This window comes from Strigops habroptila, chromosome 3, assembly GCF_004027225.2.
Source record: "Strigops habroptila isolate Jane chromosome 3, bStrHab1.2.pri, whole genome shotgun sequence".
In the NCBI taxonomy this organism is placed as follows: domain Eukaryota; kingdom Metazoa; phylum Chordata; class Aves; order Psittaciformes; family Psittacidae; genus Strigops; species Strigops habroptila.
Genome location: NC_044279.2, coordinates 33,551,154 through 33,570,172, shown reverse-complemented (window position 1 = coordinate 33,570,172; position 19,019 = coordinate 33,551,154).

The window sequence follows — 19,019 nt, the reverse complement described above, 5'->3', positions numbered from 1 at the left end:
CCAACTGGACATTGAGACGTTGACCACAACTTTCTGTATGCAGCCATCGAGCCAGTTCTTTATCCACCAAGTGGTCCATCCACCAAATTGATGTCTTTCCAATTTAGAGACAAGGATGTCGTGTGGGACAGTGTCGAATGCTTTGCACAAGTCCAGGTGGATGACGTCAACTGCTCCACCCCTATCCATCAGTTCTGTAGCCCCATAATAGAAGGCCACCAAATTGGTCAGACAGGATTTCCCCTTAGTGAAACCATGTCGGCTGTCACCAACCACCTCACTGTTTTTCATATGCCTTAGCATGCTTTCCAGGAGAATCTGGTCCAAGATTTTGCCAGGCACAGAGATGAGACTGACTGGTCTGTAGTTCCCTGGGTCTTCCATTTTCCCCTTCTTGAAAATGGGGGTTATATTGCCCTTTTTGCAGTCATCGGGAACTTTGCCTGACTGCCATGATTTTTCAATAGTGATATCTTTAGATATCTTTAGCATATCTTTCAGTTGCACATGCACCAGATCAATAACAAACTAATATTTGATTCAGAAATTTTGGGTCAGCTTCTATAATGTGTGGTTTGTATGAAACAGAATGAAGGCTAAAATCCTCTTTGATTAAAAGTCTAGAAACCTAGAGAATAAGCAGATCGATGAGTATGAATAGTAGAAATAATTGATCCCACCCCCTCAACATCATTCATTGCTGCTTCTTCCCCACATCCAGCACCGGACCTTTTCTCATCCCCTTATGTGGGCTGATTCAGTTCAGTAATAGCAAATAAACTAGAAAAGAAAATAAAAAAACCCCAAACTATGGGGAGTAGAAGCAAAACATATCAGAAGAGGGCAGTTTCTTTTGGTGTGTGTATTATGAAACTGAATCACTAGTCACGTGTACTCCAGTGAAAATAAACTTGTTCTTTCAGGTCAAACGCATACAAGGGACTCTTACTGCTCAACCCCCTCCTATTACAGTGCCACAGGAGTACAGGAAGCAGTTTGCACTCCTGTCACCACTGACTGGGACCACAAACAAGCAAAACTGGAGATCCTCTTCAGGACTGCCACAGTCCCATGGCTTTTAATGGACCTTCCATGTTCAAGCGTATTTCCTTTGAATGTAAGGTCAAATGTGTGCTCGGAGGACTGAAAAATTTTCACTTAGTAAAAAGTTAAACAGGTTCTATAGCAAGCATGTGGCAGGATTGTGGTCTGCTTTTGTCCAGCATGCCATACTGAATATGACTCCAGGGTTGGTTTTGCTTCATGTAAGCACTGTGAAAGTCCTGAATTTCCCATCAGCTAGACTGTATCAAAAAGTGGAAAACACGCCACCATCATTTCACAGCATTTCCAGAACACTTTGATACTAATTGGTTGGTTGGCTCTTCACGGACTATATTTTTCTGCCCCCCTGTAAATGAAGGTTTTGTAGACTTCTCAGGGAAACTCTAGGATATTAGTATATCTTGGTAATTTTGTTCTTGTCAGAGTTATCCCTCCTTCCATTTCAACCTCTATTTTTCTTTTTAGCAGCGAGATCACTATTTAACAACAAAGCAAAACCAACAATAAAATGAAATCTCTGCCTGGCCAGGATATTTTTCAAAGAAAAGCTTCATTACATCTGGCATTATTTCCAGACATAGAACTGTAGAATTTTTTAGAATGTTTTACAACCAAATGAGCTGTGTATGTGAATGTGACTTTTTGAATGTTTGAGAGGTACCTACTTCATTATAGACTCTTCTGAAGAGAAATAAATAACAACGACATCTGAAATTCATCACACTGGAGTAAAGAGGCTTCATATATTTGCCCATGAATGTCTTACATACATACGCTGTTCCTCAAAGAACTTCAGGGTCATTTAAAACAGGGAGAGAGGGAGAGCGGCCTTCAATATCCAAAGTATACAGCAGCACAATGACTTGTGTGCTTACAGGACACTCAAGGATGGCTGGATTGTTTGAATAGCCACGAATGAGTGTCTTCTATTAAAAAATAATATTGATCACAAACTTGTGATAAGCCACTATTTAGAACATAAACAGAGCTTTGTTAAAATAGTGAGTCCATGTCTCACCTCAGCACAATTCTAAGATTGTGTTTGTGCAAAGTAGAATTTCTTGTCTTGAATATTAAGAAAATCTCTCCAGTCACTGTTTTTTTCTGGAACCACTAAATTTCTCCTATTTTGTCAATAATTACAAAATAAATTAAATAAGTTACAAAATAAATCAGTTCAATTATCTTCTTTGTCTCTTTAACCATTGTCTTCTTTTCTCCCTAGAGCAGCAATACTATAATTTGAAAGAAATTATGGTATTTCAAGATTAATTTTTAATTTCTCCCAAAACAATGTATACCCCTTTTTGCTTACACTTTTTGAGGGGAATTATCTCTTTCGTTTTGTGGAGTTTTCTTTTTGTCAGATTTTGTTGGCATGGATGAAGATAAGCTGATTTCAAAGGCATTTTTTTCTTGAAAATTTCTTTGTTGAAAAGCAACAAAGTATATTTTTTGGGGGGGGAGGGGGAAGAAATATCATATTCTTTGTATTTCTTTTTACTTAAAACTTCCATATTGAATTTCCCAAAGGCCAGTTTTCCACTGCTTATCTGATAGGCCTTTCTTTGCTGTTATTACAAATTTTCTGTTTAGTGTTGCAAAGCAAAAATTGAAAATTACAGCATATTTCCTTTTTATTTGAGATAGATGTGATTTTTTAGCAGATAATGTAAAACAGTGTATCTCGGCCTTTGATGTTATGAGGACAACTTCTCTTTTGTTCTATACAGTTTATTATATCGGGACACATAAACAAGGAGTCACATGTCATTAAGCAAAAATAAGACCCAAACAGCCAAATTCTGTGAGAAGTAATTCTTATATTCTAATTCAAAATATAACTTCTGTTAAGAGATTTTTCTTCCATCACCATATTTGTTTTCCATGCATGAAAGGAACTATTACATTTTTGGAAAGAGAAAATGTACCCAAAGTTAGAATTAAAAGGCTTGCATAAACAAATATGAACCTGGATTGGGTGTCTTGAAGATCATAGCCAATCCCGCTCTGTAAGGATGCTTTTACAATTCAAAGTATGTTATGGTTTTTTAAAAATGTCATTTGATGTTATATTGTCTTGCAGTAAAACATTTGCAAAGTATAATGATGTAAGAGGCCAGCTGGCCGCTAATGGGAACAGCATTACTTCACCAGCACTATCATCAGAAGGACTGCTGCAGGCAGATGGCCCTTTTTTTGCAGCTTTATTCCATTAGAGATCTTACCAAGGACAGGCGCTCTACAAACCTCACAGAAATGAGAAGGACATTGCTTTATTGACTATAAAGCCTTCCTGCAAATAAGTTTGAAGGCAATATGTGCTAGGGAAGACCAGTGGCAGGCACGTATGCTCATAACCAAAATTGAGGACTCTGTATTGAAGCTTTGTTAAATGATTCCTATGCCCTGGAAAACTTTTCGCAGAAATACTGGATTGGTATTAAAGCTGCTCTAATAGAAAGAGCTATGTTCCTGTCCTATTAAAGAGATGCACACAAATTATGGTAGTTAATTATTGTACATTCTCTCATTTCATGCCCATACTGCTAGGAGTTAAAATACAAAGGGAAAAATTACTCAGGCTCAGTTGATCATACACAGATTCATTTTGATGATAGTCATTGAAACACGTTCTACAGTTTAATAGCCCAGATGCACATTTTCCCTGGATAACAAAGGTTCAATTGGTTATGCTTCTTTTACTTTTAGGGCTATCAGAAATAATATAGTCATGGTTTCAATTTCTTTTTGTCTTATGATAGCAAAAATAGCCTGTTTTGAAACAGTGTGCCATAATTTGCATGACTAACAATTGCTTTCCGGTGGGATAGTGGTTTTGTTCTTTCAGTTTGTGGTGGTTTTTCAAATGTGTTTCCAGTGATTTGTCTGTCAATGCCTTTAGGACCACAAAATGTTCCTGTTTAAATTGTTATCTTCTATAGCAAGTGGAATTTGTCCTCTAGTACTCCTGTTACCTACTTTTCGGTACTGGGGAAACATAAAGCAGGAAATTTTCTAAATCCTATGCACTCTATATCTTCTACTTCAATTCACTGACAGTTTGTCTTTTAGCAAAGACAGCCACATGTATGGATCTATATTATTACTCTGCTATATGTATGTAAGAGTTATAATCATTCATTTCTTTTTATTTAAGTTCTTCAGAGGTTTTTCTGTTTGTTTTGTTTAACCCATGCGGTTAACCAGAATTTAGGGTTTATGAGCTATTTCCCCTAGAAGGAAAAATTGGCAGTTATTTGTCTGGGGCACAATCTTTCTTTATTTACTAAGAGTGCGCAAATTATGTTCGCTAGAACCCAAGAGGAAAATGAACAGAGGCTAACATATTTCTTCACAGTTCCTATCCTCTTTCTGAAGCACTTTAAGTATTTTGTCTTGTCTTCTCAGTTTTGTGTTTTTTGCAACCTTTTTTTCTCTTTTTGGCTGTTGGGATTTTGGGGCTTCATTGAGGAAGAGAGATAGTACTTTTTTATTCTTTTCCTCAGACAGTTCTCTGTCTACTCAGTTTAAAACCTTGACACCTTCATAGATGTCTTTTTATAGATCAGTGGCTTTAGGCTGAGTTTTAGCTAGAGACCTATAGTATTTCTTTTACCTGGTCCTGTAGAGGAACTTAATGATTCTTGCAAGGAAGGATATTGGCTTTGTATTCTTTTTCTCAATAAGGATTAACTCAGTGCAGAACTTTTGCTGAGCACCAGTAATGCATTCTGTTACTAACTAACTGCATAGCACGCATAGTTAAGATAAAGGTTGTGCAGTCTTCAGTGCAGCACTCCATGGGTCAGAGGACCTTGCAGAAAGATGTGAACACAGCTTTCTTTGTTTCTCTGGAAATATTTTCAGCATTTTCCTGGAATCTGAAATGCAGCTTTTTGTCTTGAGACCATTAAAATACTTGATCTACTCTAGAAATGTGGGACTTTTTTCCATTGGTTTTCAGTTCTCTCAGCTGTTGCTATGGATTTTAGCAGCTTGACCAAACATGGGATTTTAAGGTTTTCCAAGCAGTTGGGTAATCAAAGGCCAGTCAATCACATAGTGTTAGTTGAGGAAATAAGTTAGAAGGTTCCATCTACATCAATTTCATTGCATGATTCTCAGGGCCAGGTCAATGTTCTTTCTGATTGTAGGCAGTCTTGGGAAAAACCTACCCAGTTCTTCATCCATCACCTGTGTTGTATGTCAGCACTGCAGCATTGCCATTTTTCACACACAAAATATCTTGAAAAAGGAAGACAGGTCAAAAATGCCCTTAGGACATTTTGCTGGTGTTAAAGTAGTTCCCTCTTGGACATTTTCTCGGCAGTGACTGGCCAAAAGCTCGCGATTGAGAGGTTGACTTAATTTCCAGGTGAGATTCCGCATGCATGTGATAACAGTGGACATGAGTGGCTCAATGAAGACATCTGCAGAAGTATCACAACTTAGACATTTAAGACCTTTTATGTAGATTTATATTGCAAAGTCTGTCTTTGTTATTTATCACACCATGTTAACTGAAAGTGTACTTGACTATGCATTTTATTTTACTTTTTTTTTTTCCACTTTGTATCTGATATATTTGACACAGCACAGTGTGTGGTTCTGTTTCTGCAGGAACTGGCTCTGTGACCTTGTATTTTGACTTGTGCGCAGCTTGCTTCTACATAGTTGCCTGGAAATGGTCTAGTCTAAGCTAGCAAACTAGACTTTCTTTACAAGCAATGAAAAGAGCAAGTACCTCCATAGGGTGAAATATTCCACCTATGTTGGTGATCCATTCTACAACAGACTAATTCACTATCAGAGGGATTCCACCCATCCATCCTGACCTCAAAGAAGACACCTAATTCTTACACAGCTGAAGTTATAGGGCATGAATCCCACTTTTGCTCCTCTGTGTTTCATGAGAATGTGGATTTTACCTACACCATGTATTGATGTGTTTCTTTGGGTGGTTCTTCCTTTGTAGTCACAGTCCTCCAGACATGCTGCAGTTCTAATCTCTGCAGGGATCACTTTATGGTCATTGTGGTACAAACAGCACTGATACTGATTTTTATATCCTGAACAAAATAATACCTCATCTTTTATAATTTGAAATGTGCTGCTTCTTCCTGAAAGTGCTACTCATCATAGAGTTTACTTCTTCAGCATCAAATGATGTTTGCCAGGCACTGTCTGGAAGTGGCCACAATTCCAATAGCATCACTTGTGGCAGGTGTGGTACGGATGGGGAAGGAGTTGCTCAAGGCAATGGCAATTGCCTCATCATACAGACCTGCCAAATATGCATCATATACCAGGTGGTGATGATGAGAAAGAGGCTGCAACCATACCTATGAACTAAAATTCCTTCCTACACAACTCAACATATAGGACTAGAGTAAAATTTAATAAAATTTTGCTTAATGGCTTTATTGCTATCTTGAAACTGCAGATCACCTTTAGACAATGATTGTGTTCTCTTTGTACTGTACATAGATATACTACTTTGAATGCTATAAAATGAAAATAATAATGAAATGCAAGCTGCTAGCAGTATTTACTGCAGAGCTTTTATATTCGATTTCCAAAGCCTCTTTTAAGAAAAACCTGCAATTCGTAACAAATTAGGTATTGTTTTCCCAATTAACTATTTTCTATTTTTAATCACTTTAGTGGTGAACTGAAGAAGGCACTTCTAAAGCTTTTTTAGTTAGAAAGGAATCTTAGAGCATATTTAGAGCAAATAATGTCAGTTGATATGTTTTTGTGAACTGAACTGGACTGGCTGAAGCAGGTATGTCCCAGCCATCTTCTTCACTGCTGCTCTGCAAAAGCAGTATGGTACACAAAAAGGAGCTGCTCCTGGACCACTGCAGCTTGGAGCCTTATATATCTAGTTAAAATCTTGCTTGCTTGCCCGTAAACTGTGGCAGGTCAGAACTTGGTGCTTAAACTGGTTCAAACTTACTTGGCATGAGAGAAGCAACCTGAAGAGAAGGGGAAGGACAGGTGCTTTTTTGATCTTGGTTTACCCTTTCACCCAATATCCCAGCTCTCAGGGAAGGGTTTGGTTAAGTGAGATTTCTGGAGATATGGAGGTTAACCTAATGGAGGTTAGCTCTAATTTAGGATATCATTGTTGTGGCACTTCATAAGTTCCTGCAGCCTAGCCTGGAGTCTCTTGGGTTAAAATTAATTGTTAAATGGTCAGTTAGTTCTCAATAATAGGAATCAGTTCAGTAACCAAGAAGAATATTGCCCCAGCAATACATAAATAAATACAAAGAATCAGTTTTCCTCAGGATTAATGAGCTGAATTTGTTCAGTGAAGAAGGGACCAATGATCCCCTAAAGCCAGTGCTACAGAGAGAACAGGCTGGCAAGGGAGGTACATGAGCACAGGTGAGGGGAGGATGAGCAGTTTAGCTGGACAAACTTTCAGATGGGGTCAGCCATCTCGTTTAGCTTCACCTTCAGAATGCTTAATCGTGATGCGTACTTTGGGTTCAAGATGCTGTAAGAATGCTTTAAACTGAACCAGTCATTTAATGTTTCATTTAAAACCACAGTCTCTGCTATGAATATTCTTACTAGCTAAACCAGAAAAGCTGTGTTGATATCTCTAGTGCACTGCAAGGGCACTTTCTCCTGCCCCTCAGATATTAGATGTCACAGTGCCAGGCATTTTGAAGTTAAAACATAGTTTCTAACTTCACAGAAGCAGGTGTTCATGATCAGCATTTACAGAAAGAAACTGAAGAATATTTTCAAACAATAATGCAAAAATAAAACAGGCACACCAAATATGTTTGTGATTTTCTCTGGCTTCATTTAAACAATTGACGCTTCCTTTTTTTTTTTTTTCCTTTCCCAATAAATAATGCAACATTTAATATTTTGCAGAAAATACAGTGAGCTAAAATATTTTTCATGCTGTACTTTCTTGCTGCACTTTCTTGCTGCACTTTTATTAAGAGTAATAACTGTACATTAAAATAATCGCTTTTCGCCTGCTCAGGAATGCTGGAAACTTGGAACAGTAAAAGTTTAAGGCGAAACATTTATGTGAAATCAGAGTTTTGGTTTTTTTTTCACAAAGGCACACTTTTGCTGAGATCTGCAACTTAGCACAGTAGCAACTTTTTGTTTAGAATAAATTTAGGTGGACCAAACCTGACTGTAAATCAGTAAGAAAAGTAATTCTGATCTATGGATTTTTTTTTTTTTTTTTAATGGCAAAGCCTTCTCTTCCATCTCTTGATTCATAAAAAAATATGAGGTTTATAGCCTTCCTTTTTTTATTCCCGTAAAAAAGATTTTTTTTTTTTTACATAAATCAAATGTGACACATTTATGGAGATTTGCAGTGAAATAAGTGATGCTAATCTTAATTTCCCAGTTAAAGTTACAAGGGGATAAATTTTAATTACAGTTACTTGAAAATGAATCAGTTCTATATCAACTTCTATATCACTTTTCGATCTCGCTGTGGCTGAGTTCTGCAATGTTACGATATGTGTACTCAGTGATAATATCTAAAAACTTGTCACATGGGGTTTTTTTTAGCATCATCTTTTTTAGCATCATCATTGCACACAGTGGGGAAACTGTGTGCAATGTAATATTTCTAGAAAGTCTAAATTTACATTACAGCAGCATATTTGTGTCTATGAAAATGTATGATATTTAATGGGTTTGTATGCATTTATGGCTTTTGTATTTTTAAAGCAGTTATTCTCTGATTGGTTTTTTCCTTTCATTTTTTTTTTAACAGCCTACAAACTGTTGACAAAAGTATATGACCAAAAGTATATTTTCTACAGCTGCATAATTTAGCACATTTCTGCAGCTTATGGAACAATTACATTGGCTTGTCACATTTTAATTGGAAAATGCTAATTTTTTGAGTCTGAAACTGTTCTGAAAAGAGTATTTGAATTCAGAAGGGTGTTTATGGGCAGAAAAAACATCAGAAAACAATCCGGATATTCTCTTGATTACATCATGAACCCATAATGTTGGAAAATAAGATAGTCAAATCTGTGCTTCAGTTTCAACAGAGGAAGGACATGGACTGCCACATGAGTGCTTAACCAGCAGAGGGAGAACACTGGGGAGGTCCTGTGTCTTCTGAAGAAATTTGAAAAAAATCTAGAAAGAAACCAAATTTTGCATCAAATGCTTTTCTTAATAAAAGTCTTTTCAAGATGGTCTTTTACTAATTCAGAAATGTGTTGAAGTTTTGCAATTTTATAAGAATATTTGCTTTGTACAGATCTGTATGCTGGTTATGTTGAAATACTGAGGCAATTTTGCACACATGATTTACTTATACTGTTCTGTTGAGGTCAGTAATTGTCTATATGAAAGGTTATTTCACTATGTTTTAGTGGCCACCTTGTAGAATAAATCTGTGCAATAAGCTTGTGACTGAGATGTGTTAGTGATTTTGATCTTGAACTAGTTGAAATGTATCTGAGTAATTTTAGAGTAATACTCATTTGTGATATTTAATGGTATTAAAATGTTATGAGAATCTGCGCTTTCATTAAAAAAGTAATCTATTTCTCATTTTTTATGTTTGAAAAGAAAAAAGAATCATGAAGTTTTCAAAATTCAAAAGTAAAAAAGAAGAATCCCCAGACTAGTATTAAAAAAAAAAAAAAAAAAAAAAAAGGCTGTAAAGCCAATATTTATATTATTATTTTCACCCTAGTGGTTGAATTACTAAATGTCAGAAATTTGAATTATGAAAAGCAGTAGAAAAAATAACAAACAGTAATACTAAAAAACTTGCTTTAGATGTAGCTTGTATTCTGCAAGTCAGTGGGTTTCAACTGTAAGTAAAGGTTGAAATGTATGCACTATTCTGTTATGAAATATTACTCAAGAAAAACAAATCATCTGCCATGTCTTACACTGTTTCTTTAAAAAAAAAAATTAATTTTAACTTCTGTTAATTAACTTATTTTACCAGCATTCAGAGAGAAGCTATTACAGTTTTCATTAGGGCACTCCATATTCTTCAGTACAACTATGTGCCTTCTGAGCAGAATTTAACTCTGTAACCACAAGCTGTAACAGCACAACATGCAGCACTATATGCACAAATAATGCCATCTGGGGCTGCTAATGCGTTATTTCACAATTCAGAGGCCACTGCTTATTTGCATCATCTGTCAAGGGAATGTCAAAGATGGGAGGAGACATTTTACTTCCAAAGCTGACTTATTTTGATTAGCTTTCCTATCTCAGCTCAGCTGAATATTGCACAGCAATTGAACCCTGCTTGGGATGCCATCATAGAACCATAGAATGCTTAGGGTTGGAAAAGACCTTAAGATCATCTAGTTCCAACCCTGCTGCCATGGGCAGGGACAGGTTTGACGTCAGGATAAATGTAAGATGGTGCTGTTGGAGCTTTTGCCTGCCAAGGCTTCACAGCACTCAGCCGTGTTTCCCTTAGCACTGTCCACAACCTTAGTGGAGAGCAAAAAGAAAGCTACAGCTGGCAGATCAGGTATGCCAGGGGAAAAAGGGAAATGATTACAATTCTGGCATTCAAAGTGCTGTAGGAAGTCATGTTCACGACATACAGTGATAAATGGCTTAACGAGAGGGACTGGAGTTCAGAGGTAGAATCCATCAATTAACACTGGAAAACTTCTCTCCTTTATAATATTTCAGGTCTACAAGAACTAGCCAAATCTTTCCTTTGTTTTATAGCAGCAGGAAACCAACATCCTGAACATATGAAGGCTGAAGTACATTTTTCCACTTGTTATCTTTAATCAATACCATCACACTTAACATGACAAGCTACAGTTTTCCACCTCCTAGAACTACACATTACTGTGTGAAACCACACGCATATGTCACCATATCAGCACACCCGAATTTTTCCTTGTTGTTGTTTCACTTGGCTCCCCAAAGTAAGTACTTTAGCTTTTCCTTGGAAAAAGAAAAATAAAAAGAAAGAAAAATACAGACGTTTCACTGTACCACTGGCTGAAAAAGAGCAGCTCCACTTGGAATTGAGCATGCATGCACTATGGTACTTAAGAACATCAGACAACAGGACAGGAATAGGGCCGTTTGGGCCATTTAGTCTAATTTCCATCATAGACAACAGCATCATGTAATCCTTATTAAAAAGCATCATTATCTTTAAACTGGCTAGGATTTTTTCCTCTGAGAAGGCTAGCTTAGAATGTAACTACTTTGATGGATAGAAGCCATCTCATTTCTAGCTTAAATTGATTTCCATCTAGTTTACATCAATTTCTTTCTGTGACAACATTGTCCTCTAGCTTAAATAGCTGTTTTTTTTTTTTTTTAACCAGCCTCGCTAAACCTCTCAGATAATTTTATATACGTGATAAAAATAGGGAGTGCTTTACTTAAAAATCATTTTAATATTAAATCATGAATTTAATCCCTGAGTTGAATAATTGAGGTTAGATTTGACAGGTGATTCCCTTCAATTAAACCTTGCAGTACTTGAGTGTTATACAAAATTTCTGCTGGATTCTGTCTTCGTTCCTCTGATGCTTTCTTTCCACATAAGACACTGAATACCCCTCTTCTTTAATCTTTGCAAAAGTTTAATGTGCCTCCCCCTTCTGCACAAGAAGAAAAAAATTCAGTAAGAGGTTGCTTCCTCCCCGCCCGCACCGTGGTGTTTCTCACTGCATGTGAAAGATTAGGTTCCCTTGTTCCTGCTTGAAATACATCTGTGAACCATTTTGTTTCCACAGCCGCTTCCTCATTCTCATCATACAGAGCAATAAGCATTAAAGAGTAAGAACACTGTGATGAGAAACATGTTAAGCTCAATCAGCCTGCAGTTTTCACCTCAGCTATCTAACACGTCACGATTGACAACATTTCCAAAATAACTTATGACTCACACAATTAGAATGTAAAAACTTTACAAAGTTTGTTCTATTGGGATATACAATATATAGATTCTTCAGTGATCTATAGCATGTCTAGAAATAACCTTTCTATTTATTTATTCTCTCAGACTTTTCAAACCACTGTTTTGCTCTGAATAATGCAATTATTATTAGCTTTTTGATTTTACTTTTCAAAGAATAATACCTTGAAACTAAGTAAAAACGTTTATGTATTATAATACAAGAAACAGTATAGGAAAGAGAACTAGAAATGAGAAAAAAAAATAGCAAGCAGAGATATTTCTTTTCACAGTTCAGAGACTTTAATGAACTTGGCATCAAATTTGTTCTTAATTCCCTCAATTTGTTCAATGCCCACTTCTGTACTCTGATGATGCTGTATTCTGACCAAAGAGAACAGAAGTTGCAGCTCAAATCTGAAATAAATTATTTGGGTTAAAATGTGCCCCTTGGTGGAACTCAGATGAAATTTCTCTTCCCCAGTTATTTGCTGCAACTCATTACCATGATTTTTTAGTATCCTTGGTCCAGGAGGCACTTGCCCAAGTTAAATGTCAGAAAGATAGATGTCAAAGCCTGAGATAGTCATGCTAGAATCTTTTTATACTCAGTGGAAAGAAATAGGCTCTGCTAGGAAATGACTGATCTGACCATTTAAATGTCTACCTTACGGTAGAGGTACCCTGTCTCAATTTGTGGTGTCTTTATCTGCAGTCTTGCTGAGGTGGCGTTAAGTATCTCTTTTTTACAGGTCAGGATATGAAGCAGAAAGACTGCTCCTAGATTTTAGTTTTAAAAAACTCACCCCACTTTCAAAGGAGCAGTAAATTTCCCAGGTCCCTGCCAAGGCACAGTGTGAGCTATATGTACAGGTTTTACAAGCAGGCTGCAGTCAGGAGGAGCTCAGTTGCCCACAGAGCCCATTTGCCCTCTACCAGGAGTCACAACACTGATGCTTATGCAAACCAGGTCTCTGGGCATCCCGTCTGCTTGCCATTCACCATGGCGATAGGAATAGCTAGGTGGAAGCTTACACTTCAAGTAAGTACATTTTGGGATGCCATAAGCACTGATTATATCTATATTTTCTTACTGATGATACATAGATTCTATATTTGGCACTTATTTTAAGGCCAAAGTTAAGCTTGTCCATGAGTTTAAGTGCAGCTTTGTAAATACTGCACCAATTTTCTTCCCAAAGAGGACTGCAGGGTTAGCTCCTCTAAACTTATATGAGTTAGGCAGCTAAGTAGCTACAGTAGACAGGTGAACTATTGCTAGAACAGCTTAGGACCACAACCCATGATTAATTCCCTTACCTCCTAAACTAACATCCAGAAAATTAATTCAATTCCCAAATTCAGAACTTAAATCAGTTGCTTGAAATTGACAGGCTCGAGAAGTGGGCCTGTGCAAACCTTATGAAGTTAAACAAGGCCAAGAACAAGGTCTTGCACCTGTATTGGGGCAATTCGCAATATCTATGTAGACTAGGGGATCATCATGGATGAGCTGATTGAGAGCAGAGAAGGTCTTGGGGATACTGCAACTTGGACGGGGTTTTGAACAATGTGATCTAGCGAAAGATGTGTCTGCTCATGGCAGAGGGGCAGAACTAGCTGTTCTTTAAAGGTCCTTTCCAACCCAAAAATTCTGTGATTCTATAAAATTAGAGGGAATTCTGACTTAGGCAATTACTAAAGTCTGCAGGTTAGTAAGAATTTTTATTCTCAAATGTTAGTCTATTACAGACGTACTGAGGAAAAACATATTTTAAACTCCAGGTTTTTTTAAAGATCACTCTTAATTGCTTATGGCTGTTTTATAGAAGTTAGGAAATTCTATGAAGTTCTGAAGCAATACATTAATTAATGATGCAAAAATAAAGAAATGAACATTTTACAAGGAAATCAAACACTAGAAATAATACCTGTTATGTGAGAAGAAGTCCATGAGATTAATATTTAGGCTCTTGTGCTTCTTATGGCTTTTCAGAACCTAAATAACGCTATGTGATCCAGATTTATTTACTCTACATGAGTTTTAAAAACTGTTTTATTGGAACAAAAGAAGCTGAAATGAGTTCAACTTGCCTATTCAAATATTAACAAATGTTTCATTATGTATTTAATTTTTATAGTTTGGTCTTCTGTATGTTAATACTTGCTTTCAGGCTCTTTAGTTGCCAGTTATTTCTATGATAGTTTTTCTACCGCTTACTTCCGCTTGATTTTTTTTCTGTGGATAGTCTGTCCAGATGAGTGTTTTAGTCCCCTGTGAACAGGGGAAGAGAGAATTGAGAGCAAACCAGAAAGAATGCAAGGAGTAAAACACCCTTCTCTTGACCTGGTCTTTCGTGTTAAACTTATTGGGACATTTAAAGATAGTATTTTAAGAGGCAGCATTTTTAAAGAAAATGTAGTTCTGTAGAGCTGCTTGGAAAATTTTCAGCAGAAAACTTCACATCAAAAAACAGCTGACCAAAGTATGCTGTATGATGATTTTACCAAACTTTTGATTTAAAGTAAGACTTAAAAACCTACACCACAGCTTCCTGTCTTAACAGGTTTTGTGTGAAATACTTCACAATTTAGAATGACTTTTCCATTCAATATTTTGAAATTTCTTTTATACTAACTGTGTTATATAATGGAGGGCACTAAAAAATTAAAATCCAAACAACAAGTTGTCCTGCCAATACTGACACAATAAAACCAGACTGGCCACCTAAAATAAATGGATTTGCAATTAAGGTAGTTAAGAGGATAACCACCCTCCTACCCTAGTTCTCCATCACAGTCAAAAAAATGTCAAGTTAAGTGTTTCTATACTCCAGCTCCTGTTTGCCCTTGTGCCACGGGCAGCAGAAAAAAACACAAAAACTTTTCACAGTGTTCTTTATCTTATGTCATTATCCTTATGCTGCCTTAGGTCATTAAAATAAATGTTTGGTGCTTGGGTCCATTTATTCTATTGTCAGTGATGAATGTATCTGCTTGATTTAATTTTGTATGCATTTTATATCACCCATTGTGTGTTTTCAGGTTTATTAAAGAAGTACTTCATCTTCTTTCAAAGAGCTGTAAGTATGATATCTTTTTGTTTTTTATTTTTAATGATCTTATTTTAAAAGCCATGCTTTTTGCTTAGAGCATGGTAAATACTAAGTTAAACCTGAACATACTCTTTCGTTGCTACTTTTGTATAGTTTCATATGCTCTCCATGCAGAGGGGGAGGTCAAATTGTCCTACCTATCAGGAAATGTGAGCTTGGACTTATTCTTCCTCATTTTCTGCTCTCCTTTCTGTCCTTCTCACAACATTGGTTTAAGGGAACTTCTACCTCCCTTCCTCATTCTTCCTAAATCTTACTCAATCTATGTTGGTATATCCCTAAAACAATTTAGTTTTTTCACAATGTTTTCACATTTTGCAAAAATGCACATGGGGACAAGTTGCTTCTAAGGGAAACTTAAACTAACTCATAAAGCTCTGCTGAGAAAGGGCAGCGTAGTGCTGTGTTGAAACACCCTGAAGCTATCTCTTTGGTCTATGTTCTTCCTAATAACACCAGTGAACCATGCAGGTCTCCCTCCTCCAGGCAGCTCTACTTTGCACCAGAGGTGGGAGACAGGTATGCACTCTTGTCCATGTTTAACCCCTTCCCCCACTTCCTACTCCCTACATATTCCCCCAGACACAGCATCCCTTTTTGCTGTTGTTTATAAGGAAGATCTCATTTTCATTCCTGAACTGGCAAAAAAACCTTGCATCAAACGGTAACACTGCCAGTATTTAACCTCAAATGCAGGTTGCCAACATTTCATCAGCTTGAAAATTGAAACTGAAAAAAGGTCAATATCCCAGGACTGCCATTGGGATTGCAGGGAGTCTTCCCTCTATAACTGAAGGCAAAACTGGAGAGAGTTTTAAAATCATGTGCTACAGCAGACCTATACCCTAAGAAAGAACGTTAGTTATTTAGAGATGCTCAGTAGATGTATAGGTGGATGTACATATTATGTAGATTATACAATAAATCACATAAAGATTCTAATTCAGCATCCAGGAAATTCTTCCTTATGTTCACCTCAGGTTTCTCATTTCTTGAAAGTATGCTGCTATGTGGGGACTGTATATAGAGTCACAACTTTACAAAACCCAGCAGTAATGACAGCAGCTTCTAGACAGAGTTTATATTAGCAGGAAAGAATTATTCTCCCAATCCCATTCCAAAAGGTTATTCTCTCTATTGCTTTGGTATTTGTGAGTTTTTTCTGAATCCCTCTAATGTTTTGACTGGGGTGTGAAGAAATTAGAAATAAGGTGAAACCTCATTCAAAAAATTTGTAAGATAATTCTCTTAGGGAAAATATTCTGCATCAGAATTACTAAACTGTAAGAAAGTCTTTGCAAGTTTCACTACCCTGAAAGACCTGACGTTGAATAAGAGTTTACATATGTCCTGGCAGTATGTTGTGAAAACAAGACCAATTTCAAGCTGCAGAAACACAGCTATTGCAGTAGACAGCTGGTAAATGATGTCATTCTTATGTGATCCTTTTGAGATCACACCAGGAACACACTGTATGCAGTTCCCATTAATATAGGTATGGGCTCAGCAGCCAAAGAGATGGGTGACTCAAAACTTCACTCTAAACTTAAACAGACTCCAGGGTTTATTATGGTTCAAAAGCATTTATTCCACTTTTTCTTCTCATTTCACGTATCACCATACTTCCTGGTCCTCTTTCTGCTAGTAGTGACAAAATACTTTGGGAAAAGATCTTATTTTAATCGAAGTAGAAAGGCCTTGAAACCTCAGGAGAAAAAACTTTCGTCATCAGATTTTCTAAACTGTTTTCTCAGGTTTACATTTAAAAATATTTGGATGAAGTTCAGTGCTTACATCACAAGTTTTGTGTGCATATACAAACTGAATTGAAATTCTAAACTCTGTAGTTCACCCATCTGCTGAGTTGATCATCCACTAGTCTTACTCGAGAATTATTTTAATAAGCTGAGAAAACAGGATCAAAATAATTTCTATCACTTTTTTCTCTACTTATTTCCATTGAAAAGTTCTGACAAGACAGGCAATAGTTCTTAAAATTTGTTGCTTAAGATAGCATTTCAGGTATTTAATAGTGCCTTAAAAACTTCCATTCTTGTTGGCTCTACTTCAGGTTTCTTCTATTATGCACAGAAATACCTCAAACTCATTTACTAGCTGAGCTATATGGTGCTATATAAGTTAACATTAAAAAGGCATTAAGTTATTTGGAGAGATCTGCAGGCTTACATGTCTGAGGAATACCTAGTAAATATCTAGCAGCTAAGCCAAACCTATTTTTAAGCAGTACACCATTGCAGAAAGTTGTGAGCATTTTATTGCAACTCCAGTCAACAACTTGGATTAGACATCCATCCCATATAGCTCTGTGTGTGTCTGGATTACTCTCCAGATGAGGTGTTCAGAGAAACTTGTACATTTATCAGTTCTGTAGGGACAGCTCAAGAAAAAGGGAAAAAAGAAAAGTACTACTTATGTGATCAGAGCCCAAATTCTGTAAAACCTGCATTTTGTTGGACATTTCTGTCAGTGTGTCATAACATGTCACATCCCAGTGAACTATAACTTCTGGAAGCCGTTATAAAGTGTCAAGGTCCACATGGTAACTTATTTTTTCTTTATCAGAACAAATATAATGTGGCAACAAGTTACTGTATTGTAGGCTAAAGGACACATCTGGTTTCCATCTGCCAAACAAGAGTTTCTTGTTTCTATACATAAGCACTTTCACCTAACACAAGCTATTTTATTTCTACTATTAACACTATTCAAAGATCACTAAAACTGTCCTTTGCAGATATTGGTCAAAAGAGATGAGCAGGAGTCAGAGATCTGTGTTTATCCCTTACGAGTGGTCTTCTGCAGCCAATAGAGTTGGTGCAGTCAGACTGCTCTCCACCATTTTTGTGATTATTTTGCATCATTACCTTAAAAATTTTTTCTGAGTGCCTTTCTAAAATCTAGCTCAGTGTTGTCCCACAGATATATTTAGACTTCACACTAGACCTCTGTGGACCAGAGGCAGTCTTCTGAATTCACTTAGGGGATCAGAGGTAGATCTTCATACAAAAGATAGGGATGCTTTTTGAAGTAGTACTGCTACCAGCATAGTCTGACTATTAACATGTGATTGTAAATAGCATCCATGCACATGCAGGTGTAAGCAGATGCATAACTGTTCCCAAGCATGATTCTTCAGATCAGAAAATCAAAATGAAAACAGAACAAATCAAGAAAAGAGCAGGAAAAGAGAAAGAAATTAAATGTCCATGTCCTTCTATAATCCATCCTGCTAGCCCTAACAATGCATACATAAGGCTAATCAGTCACCCATTCTTCCGAGATAAGGTCAGTAAGAAATAATATTAGGCAAGAGAAGGACTGTGCAGATGTCTATTGCTGCATTTTTTGTTTTTTCTAAGTCAAGGACCTAGGCGTTATTTTAATATAGGCCCATGTATTTAATTGTTAAAAGGCTTAATAACAGCAGACTACATCCAGTCACACCCAAAGGAGAACCTTCTTCATGTCCATACTCAGATTTGTACCTTTATCAATAAGACAATTCATTTCATAGCAAGTGAATTACAACAATAACATAAGGGAGAAAAATACTACAGAAAACTTTTTTCCCAGTAATTCAAAATATGATGTCTGTAGGTGAGATTATACTGTCACAAACATCTGATATTTCTGTCTCTTATCAGTGACAGACAGTAGTTATAAGAAAAGGATACCAAGCAAATCACTTCAGATTCCATTCTATAACTCATATTATATAAAAACATGAGTGTGAGTACAAAATGTTTTCATAACCTGTTCATCATCTGGCATTTGGGGTTTGTTCTGCTGGCAAGATTTGATAGTTTCTATATTATTTTTTTGTATTATGGATTTTCAAGTGTTACTGTTGTGAGAGAAAATAATTGTTTTAAATGGGACATTAGAAAAAGAGATCTTTAAAAAAT